This window comes from Gorilla gorilla, chromosome 8, assembly GCF_029281585.2.
Source record: "Gorilla gorilla gorilla isolate KB3781 chromosome 8, NHGRI_mGorGor1-v2.1_pri, whole genome shotgun sequence".
NCBI lineage: Eukaryota > Metazoa > Chordata > Mammalia > Primates > Hominidae > Gorilla > Gorilla gorilla.
Window position 1 is genome coordinate 115,633,554 of NC_073232.2, and position 11,153 is coordinate 115,644,706.

The window sequence follows — 11,153 nt, forward strand, 5'->3', positions numbered from 1 at the left end:
AATGAGCTATGACAGCATCACTGCACCTAGCACTCCAGCACTCCAGCCTGGGTGACAGAGAGAGACCATGATCACACACACACACACACACACACACACACACACACGTACACACACGTACGTTTAAAAATTGGAAAACAAATGAAAATTATCAAAAGAAATAAAGCCAAATAGCTGAGTGTGGTCCTCACGCCTGTAATCCTAGCATTTTGGGAGGCCAAGGCAGGTGGATTGCCTGAGCTCAGGAGTTCGAGACCAGCCTGGGCAACCCAGTGAAATCCTGTCTCTACTAAAATACAAAAAATAGCCGAGCATGGTGGCATGCGCCTGTAGCCCCAGCTACTTGGGAGGCTGAGGCAGGAGAACTGCTTGAACCTGGGAGGCGGAGGTTGCAGTGAGCCGAGATCGTGCCACTGCACACCAGCCTGGGCGACAGAGCAAGATTCCATCTCAAAAAAAAAAAAAAAAAAAGAACAGAAAAGAAAAAATGCCAAATAGATACAAGCTTTTTCATGGAAACAGACATGTTGATTTTAAACTTCAATACATCTATGATACGTGATAGAAAAAAAAAATGCAACAATAGCCAGGAAAACACTACAAAGACAAAGCCCCAGCTTGGGCAACATGGTAAAACCACATCTGTACAAAAAATACAAAAATTAACCAGGTGTTATGGCCTGTGCCTGTAGTCCCAGCTACTTGGGAGGCTGAGGTGGGAGGATTGCTTGAGTCAGAGAGGTTGGGGCTGCAGTGAGCCAAGATCCTGCCACTGCACTCTAGACTGGGCAACAGAGTGACAGTCTGTCTCTAAAATAAATAAATAACTTTGTTAGGCTGAGGCGGGTGGGTCACCTGGGCTCTGGAATTCAAGACCAGGCTGGGTAACATGGCAAAACCCTGTCTCTAAAAAGAATACAAAAAATAAAAGATTAACTGGGCGTGGTAGCACTCGCCTGTAGACTCAACTACTGGGGAAGGGATAATGGGAGGGTAGGCTGAGGTGGGAGGTTTGCTTAAGCCCAAGAGGTGGAGTCTGCAGTGAGCCATAATTGTGCCACTGCACCCCAGCCTAGGTGACAGAGCCAGGCCCCGTCTCAAAAATAAAATACAAATCTATAAGATGTGTTAAAACTCACAAAAGTACATCAAAAAAGTTCAACTTTGTTACATGTAAATTAAATGATGATAATGACAATAATAATAAACCATACTGAGATACCATTTCTCACCTATCAGAATGGCAAAAATTTAGGAAGTAACAATTCACTCTGTTGATGAGGCTGTGAGGAAATAGTCACTCTCACACATTGCTGACAGGATTGCAAATTGATACAAACTTTATGGAGGGGAATTCTGCAACACCTGGGAAAACAAAATGTCCACTTATCTTTTCACCTAGTGATCACTCTTCTGGGAATTTATTCTGAAGATACAATCCAACAATATAAAAATACATACACAAAAGGTTATTTAATGCAGCACTGTTGTTAATTACACAATTCTGGAAACTAAATGGCCATACATAGGAGAGTAGTTGAATAAACAATTGAACATCCACAAGATACTGTGCAATGCTAAAAAAAAGAAAAGAATGAGGAATTTCTCTAAAGACAGTTACGATTTCCAGGATACATTTTTTTTTTTTTGAGACGGAGTTTTGCTCCTGTTGCCCAGTCTGGAGTGGAACGGTATAATCTCGGCTCACTGCAACCTCTGTCTCCCTGGGTTCAAGCAATTCTCCTGCCTCAGCCTCCCAAGTAGTTGGGATTACAGGCATGTGTCACCACACCCAGCTACTTTTTTGTATTTAATAGAGACAGGGTTTCACCATGTTGGTCAGGCTGGTCTTGAACTCCTGACCTCAGGTGATACACCCGCCTCGGCCTCCCAAAGTGCTGGGATTACAGGCGTGTGCCACCTCTCCTGGCCGATTTCCAGGATACAAGGTTAAGTGAAAAAGAGCAACTTAAAAAAGAGGATCTGTCGGGCGTGGTGGCTCACGCCTGTAATCCCAGCACTTTGGGAGGCCGAGGTGGGTGAATCATGAGGTCAGGAGTTTGAGACCAGCCTGACCAATATGATGAAACCCCGTCTCTACTAAAAATACAAAAATTAGCCGAGTGTGGTGATGCGTGCCTGTAATCCCAGCTACTCAGGAGGCTGAGGCAGAAGAATTGCTTGGAGCCAGGAGACAGAGGTTGCAGTGAGCTGAAATCAGGCCATTGCGTTGTAGCCTGGGCGACAGAGCGAGAGCGAGACTCCATCTCAAAAAAAAAAAAAGAGGATCTATAGTATGCCACCTTTTGTTTAAGAAAGAGAGGCCGGCCGGGCATGGTGGCTCATGCCTGTAATCCCAGCACTTTGGGAGGCTGAGGCGGGCGGATCACGAGGTCAGGAGTTCGAGACCAGCCTGACCAACATGGTGAAACCCCATCTCTACTAAAAATACAAAAAATAGCCGGGCGTGGTGGTGTGCGCCTGTAATCTCAGCTACTTGGGAGGCTACAGCGGGAGCACTGCTTGAACCCGGGAGGCGGAGGTTGTGGTGAGCTGAGATCGTGCCATTGCACTCCAGCCTGGGCAATAAGAGCGAAACTCCATCCCCAAAAAAAAAAAAAAAAAAAAAGAAAGGCCAGGCGTGGTGGCTCATGCCTGTAATCCCAGCACTTTGGGAGGCTGAGGCGGGTGGATCATTTGAGGTCAGGAATTCGAGACCAGCCTGGCCAACGTGGTGAAACCCCGTCTCTACTAAAAATGCAAAAATTAGCTGGGCGTGGTGGTAGGTGCCTGTAATCCCAGCTACTCAGGAGGCTGAGGCAGGACAATCGCATGAACCCGGGAGGCGGAGGTTGCAGTGAGCCAAGATAATGCCATTGATAATGCCATTGCACTCCAGCCTGGGCGACAGAGGTGAGACTCTGTCTCAAAATAAATAAATAAATAAATAAATAAAAAGAAAAGAAAGAGAAAGAAGAAAATATACTGTACCTTATCTGCACATTTGAAAAAGAAACAGAAAGGATAAAAAGGTGTGGTTAGAATGGGGTGGAACAAAGGATAGAAGGAATGGATATGACACTTCCCTGAATATACTTTTTTGCATAGTTCTGAATTTTACATTTTAAAAAAAGATGGGAAACCTAAAATTGAACACAGCTGGGCGCGGTGGCTCACGCCTGTAATCCCAGCACTTTGGGAAGCCGAGGCGGGCGGATCACGAGGTCAGGAGATAGAGACCACCCTGGCTAACACAGTGACACCCGGTCTCTACTAAAAATACAAAAAATTAGCCAGGCGAAGTGACGGGCGCCTGTAGTCCCAGCTGCTCCGGAGGCTGAGGCAGGAGAATGGCGTGAACCCCGGGGGGCGGAGCCTGCAGTAAGCCGAGATCGCGCCACTGCACTCCAGCCTGGGCAACAGCGAGACACCATCTCAAAAAAAAAAAAAAAAAATATTGAATACAAAGAGAAATAAATTAATCAAACCGTGCTTCAAATGATTAAGATAACCACTGTGAAGGATGGGGTGGGGAAGAACTAACCTAAATTACTTTTCAGCATAGGATTTGGACTACATATCCACAGGCTAAACACAAAAAATACAGAAGGTTCTTGCTTTGTTCAGTTCCGACATGTATGAATTTCAATTACCACAGTTTAATTAAATAACATCAGTCCAACAATAACATGGTTCAAAGGTAGTTACCATAGTATATTAACTGTAATTGCATAAAGTATAAACTTTGCTACTAGCTCTTCTGTCCACAAATCTCTAAGTAAACAAGAGACACCTGGTGATCGGTAACCATCATCTCAGTTCTTTCTTTTCTTTCTTTTTTTTTTTTTTTTGAGATGGAGTTTTGCTCTTGTTGCCCATGCTGGAGTGCAATGGCACGATCTCGGCTCACCATAACCTCTGCCTCCCGGGTTCAAGCAATTCTCTTGCCTCAGCCTCCTGAGTAGCTGGGATTACAGGCATGTGCCACCATGCCCGGCTAATTTTGTATTTTCAGTAGAGACATGGTTTCTCCATGTTGGTCATGCTGGTCTCGAACTGCTGACCTCAGGTGATCCCTGCGCCTAGGCCTCCCAAAGTGCTGCGATTACAGGCATGAGCCACTGCGCCGGGCATCTTACTTCTTTCAAAGTCAGCTGGTGATTGGTCATTGTACTTACCTTATTCAGTTGTAGTTGTCTTGTCTCCTTGTCTGCCAGTGACTCACATGACATTTTATAAAAATGAATAATCAGGCTGGCACAATGGCTCATGCCTGTAATCCCAGCACTGTGGGAGGCTGAGGCGGGCGGGTGGATCATTTGAGCCCAGGAGTTCAAGACCAGCCTAGGCAACATAGTGAAACCCTGTCTCTATAAAAAATACAAAAATTAGCCAGGCGTGGTGGCTCAAGGCTGTAGTCCCAGCTACTTGGGAGGCTGAGGTAGGAGGATCCCCTGAGCCTAGGAGGTTGAGCCTGTAGTGAGACACAATCACACCTTGCACTCAAGCCCAGACAACAGAGTGAGACCCTGTCTCAAAACAAACAAACAAATAAATAAATAATCAGAAGAAAGAATTAATGAACAAACATGAAAGTGTAGTAACGAAAGGAAAAGTGCTGGAAGTCAAATTTCAATCACCCATAAATGGCAAATTTATTGACATAAATGATGAAATTTGTTGTTATTAAAAGGATGAAGATATCCCAGAGGAAGTGTTGCCAGCAAAAAAAGCTTTGCATTAAATACGAGCTCTCAGAGACATTTCACAACATTGAAAGCACAAAAGAAAAAAAATGCAAACTTAGAAAGGAGTACGACAATTTGCTAAGGAACGAAAAACACACTATCACTATACTGTAAATTATAAGAGAAGAAGGCAAGCACTATTCAAACTATTCGTAATGAGTTTTTTTTTTTCCAATAAGCCTTTTGGACTCCTGTTATTCTTGATGAATTTTTAACAAAGAAATGAAGCACTTTAATCCTCAATGTTTCTTTTTTTTTTTTTTGAGACGGAGTCTCACTCTATCACCCAGGCAGGAGTGCAGTGGCGCAATATTGCCTCACTGCAACCTCTGCCACCCAGATTCAACCGATTCTCCTGCCTCAGCCTCCCAAGTAGCTGGGATTACAGGTGCCTGCCACCACGCCCGGCTACTTTTGTATTTTTAGTAGAGAAGGGGTTTTACCATCTTGGCCAGGCTGGTCTTGAACTCCTGACCTCGTGATCCACCCGCCTCGGCCTCCCAAAGTGCTGGGATTACAGGCGTGAGCCACAGCACCCAGCCAATCCTCAATGTTTCTAATATTTTAAGTTACAGTGTACCAAATAAATATTAGTTTTACTATGTTTTTCATTTTTGTTTTTTTTTGAGACAGAGTCTTGCCCTGTCATCAGACTAGAGTGCAGTGGCTCGATCTCGGCTCACTGCAACCTCCACTTCCCAGGTTCAAGCAATTCCCCTGCCTCAGCCTCTGCAGTAGCTGGAACTACAGGTGCACGCCACCATGCTCAGCTAATTTTTTGTATTTTAGTAGAGACAGGGTTTCACCATGTTGTCCAGGATGGTCTTGATCTCCTCACCTCCTGATCCACCCACCTCTGCCTCCCAAAGTGCTGGGATTACAGGCGTGAGCCACCACGCCTGGCCTGTTTTTCATTTTTCTATACATTTACACCCAACAGTAAGAGACTGTTGAATATTTTCACATTTTTTGAAGGTCACAGAGCAATGTTAACATTGATTATTAATATCACTTTGCATGGTTTCCACTTGCAAACTTTTTTTTTTTTGAGATGGAGTCTTGCTCTGTCACCCAGGCTGAAGTGCAGTGGAGCAATCTTGTCTCACTGCAGCCTCTGCCTCCCAGGTTCAAGTGATTCTCTTGCCTCAGTTTCCCAAGTAGCTGGGATTACAGGTGCCCGCCACCATGCCTGGCTAATTTTTGTATTTTTAGTGGAGATGGGTTTTCACCATGTTAGCCAGCTGGTCTCAAATTCCTCTACTCAGGTGATCCGCCTGCCTCACCTTCCCAAAGTGCTGGGATTACAGGCGTGAGCCACTGCACTCGGCCAGCACACTTATTTTTTATGGCCCCAGACTATTGTGCAAAGCTAGAACTGCCAGCATTCTAAAAATTATTGAATCTAATTAGTACACTTCTTTTTTAAAAGAGACATAGGTTAGCAATTCTGAAGCCACTTTCTGTACATCCTAGGATTGAGCAAGTAAGTAAATATGTTGTGAACAATGACAGAATTCTCACTATTGGAAAAGGGTGTCAAAAATACAGAAAAGGGAATGGATAGAATAAATTCTGCTTTACTAGATTAGAATTGGAGACATTTAAGGTGGACTTAAGGATAAAGATAAATGGATATAGATAGATATGTGTACATGTAGATGTATGTACATTTCTCAGCACTATCTGCTGAGAGGGTCTACAAGCAATTACATACCTCACACTCTGGTCTTGGTTTCTAATACCAATAAAAGGAACTTGCCAGGCACGGTGGCTCATGCCTGTATTCCCAGCACTTTGGGAGGCCAAGGTAGGTGGATCACTTGAGCTCAGGAGTTTGAGACCAGCCTGGGCAACGTGTCAAAACCCCATCTCTACAAAAAACACAAAAGTTAGCCAGGCATGGTGGCACATGCCTGTGGTCTCAGCTACTTGGGAGGCTGAGGTGGGAGGATCGCCTGAGCCCAGGGAGGTCGAGGCTGCAGTGAGCCATGAATGTGCCACTGTACTCTAGCCTGGGACAATATAAAGGGAGTGTAGAATGTCTCATTGTGCTAGAAATTAAGAAGGAAGTGCTCAAACAATTATGTGGCCATGTCAAAGAAATACAGGAGCCAGTTTGAAGGAGATCCTAATGATCAAATTTGTGACAATATCAAAATAAAAATGATGATAGTAACTGTGTGAATAAATAAATAGGGAGACAGAAAATTATTATTATTTTTTTGAGACAGAGTCTCCTCTGTCACCCAGGCTGGAGTGCAGTGGCATGATGGCGGCTCACTGCAACCTCGCCTCTTGGGTTCAAACGATTCTCCTCTCAGCCTCCCAAGTAGCTGGGATTACTGGTGTGAGCCACCATGCCAGGCTTTTTTTTTTTTTTTTTTTTTTTTAGTAGCGATGGGGTTTCACCATGTTAGCCAGGCTGTTCTCAAACTCCTGACATCAAGTGACCCCTACCCTGGCCTCAGCCTCCCAAAGTACAGGGATTACAGGTGTGAGCCACTGTGCCCAACCAAGAGATGGAAAATTTCTTCCTTCCATTAGAAAACCAACTAATAAGTGTAGGAGAAATGATGAAATTAGAAAATCACCAATTGGTAACCATGGTATTAATAACTGACGCAAAAAAAAAAATCAGCAATGGATGCTAAAACTAGTATGTGAAAGTGTGAGGGGTTATGCCGGGCGCAGTGGCTCACGCCTGTAATCCCAGAACTTTTGGAGGCCGAGGCAGGTGGATCATGAGGTCAGGAGTTTGAGACCAGTCTGGCTAGCATGGTGAAACCCCGTCTCTACTAAAAATACAAAAATTAGCTAGATATGGTGGTGCACGACTGTAGTCCCAGCTACTTGGGAAGCTGAGGCAGAATTGCTTGAACCTGGGAGGCGGAGGTTGCAGTGAGCCGAGATCACACCACTGCACTCCAGCCTGGGCGACAGAGCAAGACTCCGTCTCAAAAAAAAAAAAAAAAAAGAAAGTGTGAGGGGTTATAGAATTATTACTATTATTATTTTTTAAACACAGGGTTAGCCAGGTGCGGTGGCTCATTCCTGTAATCCCAGGAGTTTGGGAGGCTGAGGCGGGAAGATCACTTAAGGTCAGGAGGTTGAGACCAGCCTGGCCAACATGGCAAAACCGCATCTCTACTAAAAATATAAAAATTAGTTGGGCAAGGTAGTGCACACCTGTAATCCCAGCTACTCGGGAGGCTGAGGCATGAGAATCACTTGAACCCAGGAGGTGGAATTTGCAGTGAGCTGAGATTGAAAAAAAATTAATTCAGGCCGGGCACGGTGGCTCACGCCTATAATCCCAGCACTTTGGGAGGCCGAGGCGGGCGGATCATGAGGTCAGGAGATCGAGACCATCCTGGCTAACACGGTGAAACCCCGTCTCTACTAAAAATACAAAAAATTAGCTGGGCATGGTGGTGGGCGCCTGTAGTCCCAGCTACTCGGGAGGCTGAGGCAGGAGAATGGCCTAAATCCAGGAGGTGGAGCTTGCAGTGAGCTGAGATCCGGCCACTGCACTCCAGCCTGGGTGACAGAGTGAGACTCCATCTCAAAAAAAAAGAAAAAAAAAAAAAAAGAAAAAAAATTAATTCAGTTAAGATCAATTTAATGGGTCACACTCAGTATTTTATTTTATTTATTTATTTTTTATTTTTTTGAGCTGGAGTCTCGCTCTGTGGCCCAGGCTGGAGTGCAATGGCACAATCTCGGCTCACTGCAACCTTCATCTCAGCTCCTAAAGTGCTGGGATTACAGGCATGAGCCGCCACCTCTATCCCTAGATTAGCTTTGCATTTCAGTCTTGGGATCACTTTTGAACATTATGCTTGCACTTTCTTAATCAAACATTTACAGAACACCTTTTAAAGTGAAGTAGAAATAACCAATGGTTATTTATTACATACTAGGTATTGCATATGCATTACCTCATTTAATTCTCAAAACACTATGACGTAAGTACTATTATACTATTATTTTTTTGTTAGAAATTGGGCAACTGGGGCCAGGCGTGGTGGCTCACGCCTGTAATCCCAGCACTGTGGGAGGCCAAGGCAGGTGGACCACCTAAGTTCGGGAGTTCGAGACCAGCCTAACCAACATGGAGAAACCCTGTCTCTACTAAAAATACAAAATTAGCTGGGCCTGATGTGGCACATGCCTGTAATCCCAGCTACTCGGGAGGCTGAGGCAGGATAATTGCTTAAACCTGAGCGGTGGAGGTTGCAGTGAGCCGAGACGGCGCCATTGCACTCCAGCCTGGGCAACAAGAGTGAAACTCCGTTTCAAAAAAAAAAAATTAGGCAACTGCGACATAGTAAATTAAGTAACTTGCTCCAGGTTATTCAGCCAGTAAGCAAGGTCAAGCCAGGCGGTCTGTGCCTGTAGTCTCAGCTACTTGGGAGGCTGAGGTGGGAGACTGCTTGAGCCCAGGAGTTCAAGGCCAGCCTAGGCCATATAGTAAGGCTTCAGATCTCTAATTAATAAAATAAAATATTTTTTAAAAGTAAGCAGGGTCAAAGGACGCTGGTAAGACCTCAAAACCAATAACTTGAATGGCTGTGCTAGATTTTCCCAATGTCTCAGGCTCACTTTTCTCATCTGTACCTATTCCACAGAGTTACAAGGTTCCAATGAGATAAAATATGCAGGAGGGTTTTATAACCTATGAAGCACATTGCAAAATGGCATATATGATTTTTTTTTTTTTTTTTTTTTTTTTCCTGAGAAGGAGTTTTGTTCTTGCTGCCCAGGCTGAAGTGCAATGGTGCGATCTCGGCTCACTGCAACCTCCGCCTCCTGGGTTCAGGTGATTCCTCTGTTTCAGCCTCCCGAGTAGCTGGGATTACAGGTGCCCGCCACTACACCTGGCTAAATTTTTATATTTTTAGTAGAGACGGCGTTTCCTCATGTTAGCTAGGCTGGTCTCGAACTCCTGACCTCGGGTGATCCACCCGCCTCGGCCTCCCAAAGTGCTGGGACTACAGGTATGTGCCACTGCGTCTGGCCATGATTTTTAAATATACAATTAAAATGGTTTATTTGTAATAACGGATAATAGCATGAATACATAACGTACATATTTCACAACCACAACATTCTGGTATTTAAAAACTTTTTTTTTGAGACGGAGTCTCGTTCTGTCGCGCAGGCTGGAGAGCAGTGGCGGGATCTCGGCTCACTGCAACCTCCGTCTCCCGGGTTCAAGCGATTCTTCTGTCTCAGCCTCCCGAGTAGCTGGGATTACAGGGGCGCACCACCATGCCTGGCTAATTTTTTGTATTTTTAGTAGAGGCGGGGTTTGGCCATGTTGGTCAGGCTGGTATCTAATTCCTGATCTCGTGATCCGCCCGCCTCGGCCTCCCAAAGTGCTGGGGTTACAGGCGTGAGCCACCGCGCCTGGCGTTAAAAACTTTTTATTGAAATGAAATGAAAAACAGGCCAGGCGCAGTGGTTCACGCCTGTAGTCCCAGCACTTTGGGAGGCTGAGGCCGGTGGATCACCTGAGGTCAGGAGTTGGAGACCAGCCTCGCCAACATGGCGAAACCCCGTCTCTACTGAAAATACAAAAATTAGCCGGGCGTGGTGGCACACGTCTGTAATCCCAGCTACTCGGGAGGCTCAGGCAGGAGAATCTCTTGAACCCAGGAGGCAGAGATTGCAGTGAGCTGAGATCGGGCCACTGCACTCCAGCCTGGGCGACAGAGCGAGACTCCGTCTCAAAAGTTAAATAAATAAATAAATGTAATGTAATGCATGCAGCTCGATTAACTTTTACAAAAGTAAAAATGGCAAAAAAAAAAAAAAAAAAAGTAAGCACTATTCAGGTCAAAATGTAAAACATTACCAGTATCTCGGAAGCCTCCCTCTGGCAAATGGTATATGTTTTTGAGTTAAATACGTGGATTCGAATGTTGACATTTGGACTTTCTTCTTGCCTCTGGTAAGTTATTTAACCTCTCTTGGTTTCAACTGAGCCATCTGCGGGGTGGGGATAATATTACCTCATAAGATTATTTAATTGTAGCAGGGCGTGGTGGCGCATGCCTGTAATCCTAGCTACTGGGGAGGCTGAGGCAGGAGAATCGCTTAACAGCCTGGGCGACAAGAGCGAAACTCCGTCTCAAAAAAAAAAAAAGAAAAAACAAAAAGATTATTGAATTGAAGGAGATCACATAATGTAAAACATCTATCATAATGCCTAAATATAGCTGGCCTGCAATAAATGGCAATTATTCTCAGGCAAATGTAATAGGTGGTCACCAATGCCCACTTCCTGCCTTTCTTTAGCTCGTTTTTGAAAGTTGCTCTCTTTCCTATTCCGTTTCTCCTTCCTTTTCGCTCCTCCTACTGCCGTAAATGGCCTACTAGAGTTGTCGTGAAATGCTCCTCCCC